General features: G+C 46.6%; 3 non-coding genes and 2 pseudogenes across 3 annotated transcripts; all 5 read right to left on the bottom strand.

The window, feature by feature from the left end:
• Positions 1 to 276: 276 nt before the first annotated feature.
• LOC143727257 (U2 spliceosomal RNA) lies at positions 277 to 454 on the bottom strand (annotated as a pseudogene).
• A 6,605-nt stretch (positions 455 to 7,059) lies between these two features.
• On the bottom strand, positions 7,060 to 7,223 carry LOC143726727 (U1 spliceosomal RNA). Its single transcript, XR_013198961.1, has one exon. It is a non-coding gene; the product is annotated as a U1 spliceosomal RNA (small nuclear RNA).
• A 434-nt stretch (positions 7,224 to 7,657) lies between these two features.
• On the bottom strand, positions 7,658 to 7,834 carry LOC143727400 (U2 spliceosomal RNA; annotated as a pseudogene).
• Positions 7,835 to 14,408: 6,574 nt separating this feature from the next.
• LOC143726728 (U1 spliceosomal RNA) lies at positions 14,409 to 14,572 on the bottom strand. Its single transcript, XR_013198962.1, has one exon. It is a non-coding gene; the product is annotated as a U1 spliceosomal RNA (small nuclear RNA).
• A 434-nt stretch (positions 14,573 to 15,006) lies between these two features.
• LOC143727226 (U2 spliceosomal RNA) lies at positions 15,007 to 15,197 on the bottom strand. The gene has a single exon (XR_013199431.1). It is a non-coding gene; the product is annotated as a U2 spliceosomal RNA (small nuclear RNA).
• Between the last annotated feature and the right edge of the window lie 1,129 nt (positions 15,198 to 16,326).

The raw sequence follows: 16,326 nt of genomic DNA on the forward strand, positions 1-16,326 counted from the left end.
TTGCTGTTGTTGTTGTGGATGATGTTGTTTTCATGCTCCGGATCCATGAGCCAAAAATCAATTTCATACGCGGTCACCGGATAGTGGACGAATCAGATGTTAAACGAGATAAGAACAGAGTTGTTGTTTTTTTTTCCCTCTCACACCACCATTACCTGTATAGCATATGATCACCTACAACACCTTTAAAGCACCCATACACAGCAATATACGTTACTTCCATTAACACCTGCTGCCACACAAGACTAAAACATCTCTTTCATTGAACACAGTTTTTGGGGGTGCACCGTTCCCAGAAGTACTGCAATACCGGGTCGATGCGTGGAGTGGACGGAGCAAGCCCCTCTTCCATCTCCCAGTTCCAAAAATCAATTTAATATATGGTGCCCTGGTAGGGCACGTATCAGATATTAAACTGATAAGAACAGATTTTTTTCTTTCGAAAAAAGTTTATTGTCACATTGTTTCATTCCATTCTTTCAATATCCATTTTTTCCTTATAAAATCACATTTTTGCACATATCTTAAAACAACAAAAAGGACATAAGTTACAGTTAAAAATCAGTTATGTTGATGTGTTGTGTAAAAGTCCATGTATGTTGTGTGTTGTTTTAAAGTAAAGGTAAAATGGATTAAAATAAAATAGGAATGCAAATATAAAACAATAAAACAATAAAATATGCCAAATAAAACATCTCTTGTACAGGATCGAGGGTGAGTCCCTATCAAGATTGTCCATTCACTCCAGGTCTCCAGAACAGGCCCCAGACTCCCCGCTTCTGGTGCCCAGCGGAGATCCCCTCTCCTCCGGCCCGCTGGCCCGCTGTTCCCGTAGCCGGTGTGGTGAGGGTGCATCTACGGGCGGCCAGGGTCGGTGGCGGCCGGGACCTTCTACGTGTGACCCCGGCCCCCCCATCCGAATAACGACGTGCGGCCCACCCTGCAGCGTTGATCTTATTTTCTGCTCGCACGCGTGGAGGGGGACCGTCACGCGTTTCCCCACCAGCAGATTTCTGGTGACCCAGATGGCATCCTTAATCACGTTTAGGGTGAGCCAGAGCGAGGAAAATTTTGGTTGTGTCAGCTCCTTCAAGCCCTGACCCACCCCCAGGATGGCGAGCTTGTAGTCCACCTGGGCCCCACCCGCTGGCAGGCACGGGAAAAACAGGGGGCCGGTCTTGGCCCACAGGTCCCGCGCTTCGCCGCACTCCCAGAGCAGATGTCGAACGGTCTCCGGGGAACCACATCCGGACCGTGGGCAGGTGGAGTTTTTGGCCATGCCTCTGGAGTGCATAACCGCCCTGACCGGGAGGATCTCATGAGCCACCATCCACGACAAGTCTTTAAGCCTGTTCTGGAGAGCTGGGTGGGCTGCGTTCCTCCAAACATCTTTGGCCTCACCTAGTGTGAGGCCTGGAACCGGGCTCACCGATTCTCGATCCTGCACAAGAGAGATAAGAGACTTATGGTTAGTTAAAATGGTGGCATCATTTGTCTCTAAAAGATATTTCTTTAAAAATTTCTTAATAAAACTATGCTCTTTTGACAAATTAAAAGACACAGGACTTTTAAGATCAATGGGTAAAATTTTCAAAGTTCTTAGGTATGACCCCATCCAGAATCGGGTCATGGCTGCTGTCTTGTGTTCTCTGGATGGGGTCAGTGCGTACTGGATGTGGAGGGCGGCAAAGCGGCTGCCTAAAAACAGGTGGGGGTCTGGGAGGCCTTTCCCGCCATTCTCTTTTTTCTTTTTGACGACCTCCCTCTTTAGTCGTTCCCACTTGGACCCCCACAGGAAATAAAATACCGCCCTCTCCAGGTTGGCCAGGAATCGTCTTGGGGGACTAAAAACAGAACAGACAAGTAAAATCAGTGGTAAAATCACAGCTTTAAAAATTAAAATCTTGCCTTCAAACGTCAATTGTCTCAGTCCCCAAAAGCCCAGTCTTTGCCTGACTTTCCCTAACATGTCAGTCCAGTTTCCTTGTCCTCCACCCTCTCTGTCAAATTTTACACCTAAAATTTTCAAATCATTGTCTTTAAAATCCAAATCTAGTCCAACTGTGTCCACGTTCCCCCACGGCCCGAAGAGCTGGGCCTCGGACTTACTCCTATTGAGCTTGGCGCCCGAGGCCCGACCGTACCAGTCAGTCAAGTCCATTGCTCTTCGTACTGATAAAAGGTCAGTCGCTAAAAGGGTCACGTCATCCATATATAAAACACAGGTCGCCGTCAGTCCACCAGTCCCTGGGATGTCTAGTCCTTTAATCCATTTATCCCTTCTCAAGATTTGTGCCAGTGGCTCAATACAAGCCACATACAGAAGGGGAGATAAAGGACACCCCTGACGGACGCCGCTGTAGAGTTTTACAGCTTTGGATAAATGCCCGTTAACCAAAATTCTGCTAGACAGATCGTTGTACAGCAGTCCCACCCAGGCTATAAACCTCCCAGGAAACCCCATTTTTTCCAGTACCTGGAACAGGTACTGGTGCGAGACGCGATCAAAGGCTTTTTCGAAATCTAAATTTAGGACTACTAGCCGAATGTTTCTGTCTCTCGCAAAACAGATGGCGTCTCTGATCAGTACCAGGCTGTCCGTGATCTTCCTGCCGGGCACAGCGCATGCTTGATCCAGGTGGATTACGTCCTCTAAAACAGTCGACATACGTGTAGCTAAAATCTTACTAAAAAGTTTACAATCATAATTTAAAAGAGTGATTGGTCGCCAGTTTCTCAGGTCAGTCTTGTCCCCTTTTTTGTATAGTAATGTAACTATCCCTACTCTAAAGCTGTCTGGAAGTCTGTCAAGAGTCTCAAGTTCTTTAAAAACTGTCAATAAGTCGTGTGCTAAAATGTCCCAGAAAGTCAGATAAAACTCAAAGGGGAGTCCATCCAAGCCTGGGGACTTCCCCTTTTTAAAACCTTTTAGCGCTTTGTGCATTTCTAAAAGAGTAAAATCTTGGGATAAAAGCACATCTGGACTCTTTACCTTTTTGTCTAAAAACCCTAAAACTTCCTCTAAGATGCCATTGTGTACCTCTTTAGTGCTGTATAAATTATTGTAAAAACTTTCAATTTCCCCTAAAATCAGATCTGTTGTATTTACCTCCCCACCTGTAAAAGTTTTTAAAGTATTAATTGACCCTCCCCGTGTTATTGTCTTTTTAAAAAAATATCTAGTACACTTTTCCCCTTCTTCTATTTCTCTCTCCTTACATCTTAAAATGACACCTTTAGTCTTTGTTTCGGACAAATCTGACATTTCTTTCTTTACTTCTTTAATTTCTTCTGTAAAATCCAATCCACTGTTTAAAAGATTAAAATATCTCTGCAGTCTTTTTTGCAGCCCCATCATGCGTCTTTTTTCTTTATTCTTTTTTTCTTTTCCAATTTGTTTAAAAAACCGTCCTGTCCTTTGTTTCACCATCTCCCACCACTGTGCACGTGAGTCGAAAAAGTCTTGGAGGGTCTGCCATTGGCTGAACTGCTCCCTATATTCACTAATCACTTCCTCATCCTCTAATAGGGAGCAGTTCAGCTTCCACAGCCCTCCCCCTACGGTCACACCCGTGGGTAGTGAAAGGGTGCAGGAGAGCATCATGTGATCAGAAAAGAAGAGGGGGCTCAATGTAGCATCGGTCGGCGGGCAGTCCCTTGTAAAAACATAGTCAATTCGAGAGGCTCTGGCGCCATCACCACTGAACCAGGTGAAGCCCTCCTCTCTTTGATGCATTGTTTTAAAGCAGTCAACTAACTTAAAATCTTTGACTATATTTTGTAATAAAACCGATGTCTTGTCGACCTTAAAATCCTCTCCTACCCTCTTTCTATCCTGTCTTGATAAAACACAATTAAAATCCCCTGCTACCACTAGGGGAGCCCTCCCGAGCATGTGGGGCTGCAGGTCTTCTAAAAGCTCATACCTGTTGTTTTTACCTGTAAAACCATACACATTTAAAATGTTAAAATCCTTACCTAAAAAAGTCAGATTAGCTAAAATTGCCCGCCCATCCCTCACCACAGTGCTGCCCTTCACCAAAACATGGGGATTTTTTATTAAAATAGCAACACCGTCATTTTTGTTAAAATTGGACCCACTCCAGATGGAAAGTCCTGGGGTCCAAATCGTCTCCCACTTCCTGTAATTTGTTAAAAAAGGCAGACCACATTCTTGCAATAAAAACACATCTGACTTAAAAGATTTTAAAAAGGATAACACACTCTGTGCTCGTATATTGCTCTTCACACTTCTCACATTGATTGTGGAGATAGTGAGAGCCATGAGCAGTATGGTTAAAAGGGTGTGAGACATTTAAAAGCAACCAAGGGACTACAGAGATATAATTAAAATCATGTTATTTCTTGTTGCACTTGCCTTCCCTTTTCCCCAGATGAGCTGGGATCAGGGGGGCAAGTGCTTGACGCCTCAGGGCTCGCAGAGAAGGCCTCTTGCGAATCCTTTGGCGATGATGTTCTTAGCTTGAAATGCAGAAAAGAGACTTCATTAGGAGATTCTGCGGGCCACATACGGTCTAGATCTTCCATGGGGGAACTATCTAGCCGATGCGCTACCCGCAGCTTTTTCTCCTCTGTTTGAACCAGAGGAGATCTCGCAGTTCTTTTCTGCACTTGAGCATTGGGGAGCGAAACATCTGTTTCACTCCCACTCGTGGACACACTAACCTCAGACACGGTTACTAGGGAGGAAGCCATTTCCTCCTCTTCATCCTCCATACTGTCTTCTTTTTCAATTTCATTTTGAGGATTGGCTTCCTCCCCCTCACCAACTGCCAGAATTGACTCCGCCCCTGTGGCCGCCCCACTTCCTCCTTCCTGTCCAATCCCTGAGGCTGGCTGGGGGTTTGAATTTCCCGCCGAAACCTCGGGGCCCGCCTCCTCAATTGTTTGTTCTTTGGGTGGGGCGGCCATTTTGTTGCTTTTTAACTTGTTGGCAAAACTTTTAGGGCAGTCTCTGTAGAGATGGGATGATTCTCCACAGAGGTTGCACTTTCTGCCATTTTGGCACTCTTCAAAAATGTGCCCAATTTCTCTGCACTTCCTACACACTACTTCTTGGCATGCCTCGGCGAGATGTCCAAGTTTGCCACACTTGCGGCATAGCTTGGGCATCCCTTGGTAATGGATGTAGCCTCTATTCTCTCCCAACACAATCATAGAAGGTATTTGACTCAGGCCATGGTAGCTGTTGGGATCTGCCCATTGTTTAATGGGCACTCTCCACGCACAGCTCCAGATACCGTCTTCATCTAAAACCTTGACTGGTTGTCCACGAATAGAGCAATATCTTGCCAACCATACAGAAATATCTTCTCCACTAACTGTTTCATTAAACATCCTGACAATCACAACTTTCAGTGAATTATCAGTCAGTTTTTCCACAGTGAACATGGAGAAATTGGCTTTACACATTTCAAATCGAGTCCAAAAAGTACTTAGCAAGGAAGCAGAAGCAAAACTTACATCAAAGCCATGATTCAGGGGCAGAGTCAACAGGCAGTTTATGTCCACAACCTTAAAACCGAGTAACTGTTGGATGCACTTCCTAGAAAAGTCCAGCCTGGACATGACCCGGAGAGTGCCATCCTCTTTTGGTTTAAATTTAAAACGCACGCTGTGGTGCCTCCTCATGCCGGCACGAGCAGCCGACATGTTGGAGGCACCACTAGCCTGCTGCGGCTAAAACCCAACAATAAATATACAATAAATAAATTAAAACCTGCTTACCTTAAAACCAGAAGATTCCTCGTAGAACGAGTCGTCAATTAAAAGCCGCTTGTCAATGTACCTCCTGAAGGGTGTGTGTCCCGTGTGACAAGCAACACACGAGACCAAGTCCAACAAGAGGCGATCGCTGTCTCTACCTTAGGACCAGACACTTGATCTTAGCCAAAAGGCCGAGAAGCGATGACACAATGACGCAGAGGCGGGGGAGCCGTCAAAGGCCACGCCCACCTGGGCCGTGGCGAGAGGGTCTAAAGGTCGCCAACAAACAAGCTCAGCTCACAGCAATACAAGCTCAGCTTGACTGTTGACACCGAAAATGGATCACAGCAGAGCGCACAACACGACACTTTGGAGTGCAACCTGGGATTTTGGACCAACAAACATTCTGCCCTAAAAGTGAGCGGGCAGACCAAAGCGTACGTCGTAGAGACTTGAAACTCTTGAGGGATGGTAGTACCCGCCCGGTCTACAACATCACCAAGGCTCGGCCCAATCGGCCCCAAGGTGGCGCTGCAGCGATCAGAAGTACGAAATGCCTCGTAACTCCTGAACCGTCCGTCGCAGACCCAAGTGTCTTACATCACCGGAATCCTTGGCTCGGGCCGAACAAGACGCAGGCCTCGGATTCGATGGTTGCGCTGGCGAGATTTTCGGGTATTTGGGATTTTGTGAAAAAGCTACTTTTGCACACTAGTCCTAGGTCTTTCGCCCGATCTGACCCAAACCGGTGCAGAAAGATTCCCTGGAGTCTGATTGCCGACAGCGATGGGGAAAAAAGTCGGAATTTCGATTCACGTTGGCGACGGGACGCCAAAACGTTGGGAGTGGGCGAGGCGGGCTTTACTTAAATGGCCATAACTCTCCAACGGAATGAGACAATTACACCCAAGTCGGTACACCTGTGCACGGGCTCAGCCTGTGCTCAGGTGAAAAGGGATGTGGCGACTGGCCACTTGGTGGCGCTGTAAACAGTAAAAACAACAACATGAATACGGCCATAGGCGACTGTATGTCAGGTGATTTTTCACACATGCACAAGGTATTCATACCACATGATAGAACTCCTCATTCGGAACAACTTTGCTTCTAGGACCACTACTGCCAATAAAAGCGCTGGTTGAATAATGGAGATTATTTGAAGAATGATGAAAAAAATAAACTAAAAAACAGCCCTACTTTTGCAGACTGGTCCTAGGTTGAGAGTTTTACATCTCTCGATCAACCACTGCAGTTCAATTCTCTGGACTTCCTAGGTCGTTAACTACCAGAAGAAGAGGAACTCGAACAATCTGCTCTTTTAACCAGTGTGTCCAGGGGAGAGCGCGAACGCAGTCCCCCACTACCATAAATTATGCAGTCGAGATTCCCACATTTGGGGAATTCGCAGGGGTCAGCACAACCGGAGTGCAATGGCCGAGCCTCGCCCTGGGTGAACCACCTTCCTGATCATGGTGTCTCCCCTGCCAGGTAAGTATGAATTCCCAGGCCTCCCGTCAGAGGAACCGTGTCCCTCTCCGCAATCCTCACCAACGGTCGGACAATCAAACACACACCTGATTCAACTCATCAGCTCATTCGTAAAAACTCCAAGAGATAAGAGAGAGACATCAAAAACCTGCAGAGTCGGGCTCTTTTGCTGTTGTTGTTGTGGATGATGTTGTTTTCATGCTCCGGATCCATGAGCCAAAAATCAATTTCATACGCGGTCACCGGATAGTGGACGAATCAGATGTTAAACGAGATAAGAACAGAGTTGTTGTTTTTTTTTCCCTCTCACACCACCATTACCTGTATAGCATATGATCACCTACAACACCTTTAAAGCACCCATACACAGCAATATACGTTACTTCCATTAACACCTGCTGCCACACAAGACTAAAACATCTCTTTCATTGAACACAGTTTTTGGGGGTGCACCGTTCCCAGAAGTACTGCAATACCGGGTCGATGCGTGGAGTGGACGGAGCAAGCCCCTCTTCCATCTCCCAGTTCCAAAAATCAATTTAATATATGGTGCCCGGGTAGGGCACGTATCAGATATTAAACTGATAAGAACAGATTTTTTCTTTCGAAAAAAGTTTATTGTCACATTGTTTCATTCCATTCTTTCAATATCCATTTTTTCCTTATAAAATCACATTTTTGCACATATCTTAAAACAACAAAAAGGACATAAGTTACAGTTAAAAATCAGTTGTGTTGATGTGTTGTGTAAAAGTCCATGTATGTTGTGTGTTGTTTTAAAGTAAAGGTAAAATGGATTAAAATAAAATAGGAATGCAAATATAAAACAATAAAACAATAAAATATGCCAAATAAAACATCTCTTGTACAGGATCGAGGGTGAGTCCCTATCAAGAATGTCCATTCACTCCAGGTCTCCAGAACAGGCCCCAGACTCCTCGCTTCCAGTGCCCAGCGGAGATCCCCTCTCCTCCGGCCCGCTGGCCCGCTGTTCCCGTAGCCAGAGTGGTGAGGGTGCATCTACGGGCGGCCAGGTACGGTGGCGGCCGGGACCTTCTCCGTGTGACCTCGGCCCCCCCATCCGAATAACGACGTGCGGCCCACCCTGCAGCGTTGATGTTATCCTCTGCTCGCACGCGTGGAGGGGGACCGTCACGCGTTTCCCCACCAGCAGGTTTCTGGTGACCCAGATGGCATCCTTGATGTGGTTGAGGGTGAGCCAGAGCGAGGCAAACGTTGGTGGTGTCAACTCCTTCAAGCCCTGACCCACCCCCAGGATGGCGAGCTTATAGTCCACCTGGGCCCCACCCGCTGGCAGGCACGGGAAAAACAGGGGGCCTGTCTTGGCCCACAGGTCCCGCGCAGCGCCGCACTCCCAGAGCAGATGTTGAACGGTCTCCGGGGAACCACATCCGGACCGTGGGCAGGTGGAGTTTTTGGCCATGCCTCTGGAGTGCATGACCGCCCTGACCGGGAGGATCTCATGAGCCACCATCCACGACAGGTCCTTAAGCCTGTTCTGGAGAGCTGGGTGGGCTGCGTTCCTCCAAACGTCTTTGGCCTCACCTAGTGTGAGGCCTGGAACTGGACTCACCGATTCTCGATCCTGCACAAGAGAGACGAGAGACTTGTGATTAGTTAAAACAGTGGCATCATTTGTTTCTAAAAGATATTTCTTTAAAAATTTCTTAATAAAACTATGCTCTTTTGACAAATTAAAAGACACTGGACTTTTAAGATCAATGGGTAAAATTTTCAAACTTCTTAGGTATGACCCCATCCAGAATCGGGTCATGGCTGCTGTCTTGTGTTCTCTGGATGGGGTCAGTGCATACTGGATATGGAGGGCGGCAAAGCGGCTGCCTAAAAACAGGTGGGGGTCTGGGAGGCCTTTCCCGCCATTCTCTTTTTTCTTTTTAACGACCTCCCTCTTGATTCGTTCCCACTTGGACCCCCACAGGAAATAAAATACCGCCCTCTCCAACTTAGCCAGGAATCGTCTTGGGGGACTAAAAACAGAACAGACAAGTAAAATTAGTGGTAAAATCACTGCTTTAAAAATTAAAATCTTGCCTTCTAACGTCAGTTGTCTTAGTCCCCAAAAGCCCAGTCTTTGTCTGACTTTCCCTAACATGTCAGTCCAGTTTCCTGGTCCTCCACCCTCCCTGTCAAATTTTACTCCTAAAATTTTCAAATCCTTTTCTTTAAAATCCAAATCTAGTCCTCCTGTGTCCACGTCGCCCCACGGCCCGAAGAGCAGGGCCTCGGACTTACTCCTGTTAAGCTTGGCGCCCGAGGCCCGACCGTACCAGTCAGTCAAGTCCATTGCTCTTCGTACTGATAAAAAGTCAGTCGCTAAAAGGGTCACGTCATCCATATATAAAACGCAGGTCGCCGTCAGTCCACCAGTTCCTGGGATATCTAGTCCTTTAATCCATTTATCCCTTCTCAAGATCTGTGCCAGTGGCTCAATACAAGCCACATACAGAAGGGGAGATAAAGGACACCCCTGACGGACACCGCTGTGGATATTTACAGCTTTGGAAAGATGCCCATTTGCAAGAAATTTGCTGCTTAAGCCCTCATACAGCAGTCCCACCCAAGCTATAAACCTCTCTGGAAAGCCCATTTTTTGCAGTACCTGAAGGAGGTACTGGTGCGAGACCCGATCAAAAGCTTTTTCAAAGTCTAAATTTAGGACTACAAGCCTAATGTTTCTGTCTCTCGCATAACAGATGGCGTCTCTGATCAGTACCAGGCTGTCCGTGATCTTCCTGCCGGGCACAGCGCAAGCTTGATCCAGGTGGATTACGTCCTCTAAAACAGTCGACATGCGTGTAGCTAAAATCTTACTAAAAAGTTTACAATCATAATTTAAAAGAGTGATTGGTCGCCAGTTTCTCAAGTCAGTCTTGTCTCCTTTTTTGTACAGTAATGTAACTATCCCTACTCTAAAGCTGTCTGGAAGTCTGTCAAGAGTCTCAAATTCTTTAAAAACTGTAAGTAAGTCATGTGCTAAAATGTCCCAGAAAGTCAGATAAAACTCAAAGGGGAGTCCGTCCATGCCCGGGGACTTCCCCTTCTTAAAACCCTTTAAAGCTTTTTCCAATTCTAAAAGATTAAAATCCTGGGATAAAAGCACATCTGGACTCTTAACTTTTTTATCTAAAAACCCTAAAACTTCCTCTAAGATGCCATTGTGTACCTCTTTAGTGCCGTATAAATTACTGTAAAAACTTTCAATTTCCCCTAAAATCAGGTCAGTTGTATTTACTTCCCCCCCTCTAAAAGTTTTTAAAATATTGATCGACCCTCCCCGAGCTATTGTCTTTTTAAAAAAATACCTGGTACACTTCTCTCCTTCCTCTAACTCCCTTTCTCTACATCTTAAAATGACACCTTTGCTCTTTGTTTCAGACAGATCTGACATTTCTTTCTTTACTTCTTTTATTTCATTTGTAAAATCCAATCCATTGTTTAAAAGGTTAAAATATCTCTGCAGTCTTTTTTGCAACCCCATCATGCGTCTTTTTTCTTTATTCTTTTTTTCTTTTCCAATTTGTTTAAAAAACCGTCCTGTCCTTTGTTTCACCATCTCCCACCACTGTGCACGTGAGTCGTAAAAGTCCTGGAGGGTCTGCCATTGGCTGAACTGCTCCCTATACTCACTAACCACTTCCTCGTCCTCTAATAGGGAACAGTTCAGCTTCCACAGCCCTCCCCCTGCAGTCACACCCGTGGGGAGTGAAAGAGTGCAAGACAGCATCATGTGGTCGGAAAAAAAGAGGGGGGTCAATGTAGCATCGGTCGGCGGGAGGTCCCTGGTAAAAATATAGTCAATTCGAGAGGCTCTGGCACCGTCACCACTGAACCAGGTGAAGCCTTCCTCTCTTTGATGCATTGTTTTAAAACAGTCAACTAACTTAAAATCTTTGACTATATTTTGTAATAAAACCGATGTCTTGTCGACCTTAAAATCCTCTCCTACCCTCCTTCTGTCCTTTTTTGATAATACACAATTAAAATCCCCTGCTACCACTAGGGGAGCCCTGCCTAGCATGTGGGGTTGCAAGTCTTCTAAAAGCTCATACCTGTTATTTTTTTCAGTAAAACCATACATATTTAAAATGTTAAGATCCTTACCTAAAAAAGTCAGATTTGCTAAAATTGCCCGCCCGTCCCTCACCACAGTGCTGCCCTTCACCAAAAGGTTGGGATTTTTTATTAAAATAGCAACACCGTCATTTTTGTTAAAATTGGACCCACTCCAAATGGAAAATCCTGGGGTCCAAATCTCCTCCCACTTCCTGTAATTTGTTAAAAAGGGCAAACCACATTCTTGCAATAAAAACACATCTGACTTAAAAGTTTTTAAAAAGGATAACACACTCTGTGCTCGCAAAGTAGACCTCACACTTCTCACATTGATTGTAGAGATAGTGAGGGCCATGAGCAGTATGGTTAAAAATACAAGCATTAATAGAAGGATAAAACCAAAAGACTGCAGAAAGTTACATTAAAATCATGTTATGTCATGTAGCACTTGCTTCTGGATCAGGAGGGCAAATGCTCGCCGCCTCAGAGTCCACAGAGAGAACCTCTTGTGGCTCCTTCGGTGACGATGTTCTAAGCTTAACGTGCAAAAAGGAGACTTCATTGGGAGATTCTGCGGGCCACATACGGTCTAGATCTAACGAAGAGGAACTATCTAGCCGATGCGATGCCCGCAGCCTTTTCTCCTCTGTTTGAAGCAGAGGAGATCTCGCAGACCTTTTTTGCACCTGAGCATTGGGGAGTGAACCCTCGGATTCACCCCCACTATCCACCACACTAACCTCCGATACGGTGTAGAGTGAGGAAGCCGTTGCATCCTCCTCCTCCTCCTCCATTTTGTTTTCACTTCTCTCTTGTTGGGGAACGGCTTCCTCACTCTGTTCGCTGTTAAAACTTGACTCCGCCCCTGTGGCCGCCCCACTTCCTTCCTCCTGCCCACTCCCTGAGGCTGGCTGGGAAATAGAATTTCCCGCCAAAACCTCAGGGACCGCCTCCTCCTTCCTTTGCTCTTTTGTTTGTTCCACATGTGGGGCGGCCATTTTGTTGCCTTTCAGTTTGTTGGCAAAACTTTTAGGGCAATCTCTGTAGAGATGGGATGACTCCCCACAGAGGTTGCACCGCCTGCCATTGGTACACTCTTCAAAAGTATGACCAATTTCTCTGCATTTCCCACATATCATTTCCTGGCATGCTTCAGCTAAGTGCCCAAACTTTCCACATTTTCTACATAATTTGGGCATACCCTGGTAGTGAATGTAGCCTCTGTTCTCACCCAACACAATCATAGAAGGCAGATGCTTCAGGCCCTGGTAGCCCCCAGCGTCTTCCCATTGTTTAATGGGAATTCGCCAGGAGCATGTCCAAATACCATCCTCATCTAAAACCTTGACTGGCTGGCTTCGAACTGTGCAAAATCTGCCCAGCCAGACACAAATGTCCTCCCCAGTCACTGTCTCATTAAACATTCTAACAATCACAGTTTTAAGTGTGTTGTCAGAGAGCTTTTCAACAGTAAACATGGACAGCTGGGATTTAGCTACTTCAAATCTGTGCCAGAAATCATTCAGGTGGGAAACCGCTCTAAAACTAACATCAAATCCTTTGTTCAGGGGCAGAGTCACGATGCAATTCAGATCATCAGGTTTAAAATTTAGAGTTTTTTGGATCAGCTTCCTGGAGAAGTCAAGACGTGACATCCCCAGGAGCTTCCCCTCAACTTCTTTGAATAAAAAACGCACGCTGTGGTGCCTCCTCATGCCGGCACGGGCAGCCGACATGGTGGAGACACCAACAGCCTAAAACTTTAAAAAACAATAAATAAATAAATAAATAGATAAAAAGGTCTTACCTTAAAACAGAACCGGAATAAAAGCAGCTGGATCAATGTACCTCTCAAAAGTTTGGGGCTCAAGTCACTGAAGGACCCAAGCCGGAAAAACCTCCAAGAGGCGATCGCTGTCTCTACCCTAGGACCAGACACTTGATCTTAGCCAAAAGGCCGAGAAGCGATGACACAATGACGCAGAGGCGGGGGAGCCGTCAAAGGCCACGCCCACCTGGGCCGTGGCGAGAGGGTCTAAAGGTCGCCAACAAACAAGCTCAGCTCACAGCAATACAAGCTCAGCTTGACTGTTGACACCGAAAATGGATCACAGCAGAGCGCACAACACGACACTTTGGAGTGCAACCTGGGATTTTGGACCAACAAACATTCTGCCCTAAAAGTGAGCGGGCAGACCAAAGCGTACGTCGTAGAGACTTGAAACTCTTGAGGGATGGTAGTACCCGCCCGGTCTACAACATCACCAAGGCTCGGCCCAATCGGCCCCAAGGTGGCGCTGCAGCGATCAGAAGTACGAAATGCCTCGTAACTCCTGAACCGTCCGTCGCAGACCCAAGTGTCTTACATCACCGGAATCCTTGGCTCGGGCCGAACAAGACGCAGGCCTCGGATTCGATGGTTGCGCTGGCGAGATTTTCGGGTATTTGGGATTTTGTGAAAAAGCTACTTTTGCACACTAGTCCTAGGTCTTTCGCCCGATCTGACCCAAACCGGTGCAGAAAGATTCCCTGGAGTCTGATTGCCGACAGCGATGGGGAAAAAAGTCGGAATTTCGATTCACGTTGGCGACGGGACGCCAAAACGTTGGGAGTGGGCGAGGCGGGCTTTACTTAAATGGCCATAACTCTCCAACGGAATGAGACAATTACACCCAAGTCGGTACACCTGTGCACGGGCTCAGCCTGTGCTCAGGTGAAAAGGGATGTGGCGACTGGCCACTTGGTGGCGCTGTAAACAGTAAAAACAACAACATGAATACGGCCATAGGCGACTGTATGTCAGGTGATTTTTCACACATGCACAAGGTATTCATACCACATGATAGAACTCCTCATTCGGAACAACTTTGCTTCTAGGACCACTACTGCCAATAAAAGCGCTGGTTGAATAATGGAGATTATTTGAAGAATGATGAAAAAAATAAACTAAAAAACAGCCCTACTTTTGCAGACTGGTCCTAGGTTGAGAGTTTTACATCTCTCGATCAACCACTGCAGTTCAATTCTCTGGACTTCCTAGGTCGTTAACTACCAGAAGAAGAGGAACTCGAACAATCTGCTCTTTTAACCAGTGTGTCCAGGGGAGAGCGCGAACGCAGTCCCCCACTACCATAAATTATGCAGTCGAGATTCCCACATTTGGGGAATTCGCAGGGGTCAGCACAACCGGAGTGCAATGGCCGAGCCTCGCCCTGGGTGAACCACCTTCCTGATCATGGTGTCTCCCCTGCCAGGTAAGTATGAATTCCCAGGCCTCCCGTCAGAGGAACCGTGTCCCTCTCCGCAATCCTCACCAACGGTCGGACAATCAAACACACACCTGATTCAACTCATCAGCTCATTCGTAAAAACTCCAAGAGATAAGAGAGAGACATCAAAAACCTGCAGAGTCGGGCTCTTTTGCTGTTGTTGTTGTGGATGATGTTGTTTTCATGCTCCGGATCCATGAGCCAAAAATCAATTTCATACGCGGTCACCGGATAGTGGACGAATCAGATGTTAAACGAGATAAGAACAGAGTTGTTGTTTTTTTTTCCCTCTCACACCACCATTACCTGTATAGCATATGATCACCTACAACACCTTTAAAGCACCCATACACAGCAATATACGTTACTTCCATTAACACCTGCTGCCACACAAGACTAAAACATCTCTTTCATTGAACACAGTTTTTGGGGGTGCACCGTTCCCAGAAGTACTGCAATACCGGGTCGATGCGTGGAGTGGACGGAGCAAGCCCCTCTTCCATCTCCCAGTTCCAAAAATCAATTTAATATATGGTGCCTGGGTAGGGCACGTATCAGATATTAAACTGATAAGAACAGATACTACACTTGATCTTAGCCAAAAGGCCGAGAAGCGATGACACAATGACGCAGAGGCGGGGGAGCCGTCAAAGGCCACGCCCACCTGGGCCGTGGCGAGAGGGTCTAAAGGTCGCCAACAAACAAGCTCAGCTCACAGCAATACAAGCTCAGCTTGACTGTTGACACCGAAAATGGATCACAGCAGAGCGCACAACACGACACTTTGGAGTGCAACCTGGGATTTTGGACCAACAAACATTCTGCCCTAAAAGTGAGCGGGCAGACCAAAGCGTACGTCGTAGAGACTTGAAACTCTTGAGGGATGGTAGTACCCGCCCGGTCTACAACATCACCAAGGCTCGGCCCAATCGGCCCCAAGGTGGCGCTGCAGCGATCAGAAGTACGAAATGCCTCGTAACTCCTGAACCGTCCGTCGCAGACCCAAGTGTCTTACATCACCGGAATCCTTGGCTCGGGCCGAACAAGACGCAGGCCTCGGATTCGATGGTTGCGCTGGCGAGATTTTCGGGTATTTGGGATTTTGTGAAAAAGCTACTTTTGCACACTAGTCCTAGGTCTTTCGCCCGATCTGACCCAAACCGGTGCAGAAAGATTCCCTGGAGTCTGATTGCCGACAGCGATGGGGAAAAAAGTCGGAATTTCGATTCACGTTGGCGACGGGACGCCAAAACGTTGGGAGTGGGCGAGGCGGGCTTTACTTAAATGGCCATAACTCTCCAACGGAATGAGACAATTACACCCAAGTCGGTACACCTGTGCACGGGCTCAGCCTGTGCTCAGGTGAAAAGGGATGTGGCGACTGGCCACTTGGTGGCGCTGTAAACAGTAAAAACAACAACATGAATACGGCCATAGGCGACTGTATGTCAGGTGATTTTTCACACATGCACAAGGTATTCATACCACATGATAGAACTCCTCATTCGGAACAACTTTGCTTCTAGGACCACTACTGCCAATAAAAGCGCTGGTTGAATAATGGAGATTATTTGAAGAATGATGAAAAAAATAAACTAAAAAACAGCCCTACTTTTGCAGACTGGTCCTAGGTTGAGAGTTTTACATCTCTCGATCAACCACTGCAGTTCAATTCTCTGGACTTCCTAGGTCGTTAACTACCAGAAGAAGAGGAACTCGAACAATCTGCTCTTTTAACCAGTGTGTC

Source organism: Siphateles boraxobius, unplaced genomic scaffold, assembly GCF_051911475.1.
Source record: "Siphateles boraxobius isolate OS27281-9 unplaced genomic scaffold, OSU_SipBor_1 77, whole genome shotgun sequence".
In the NCBI taxonomy this organism is placed as follows: Eukaryota; Metazoa; Chordata; class Actinopteri; order Cypriniformes; family Leuciscidae; genus Siphateles; species Siphateles boraxobius.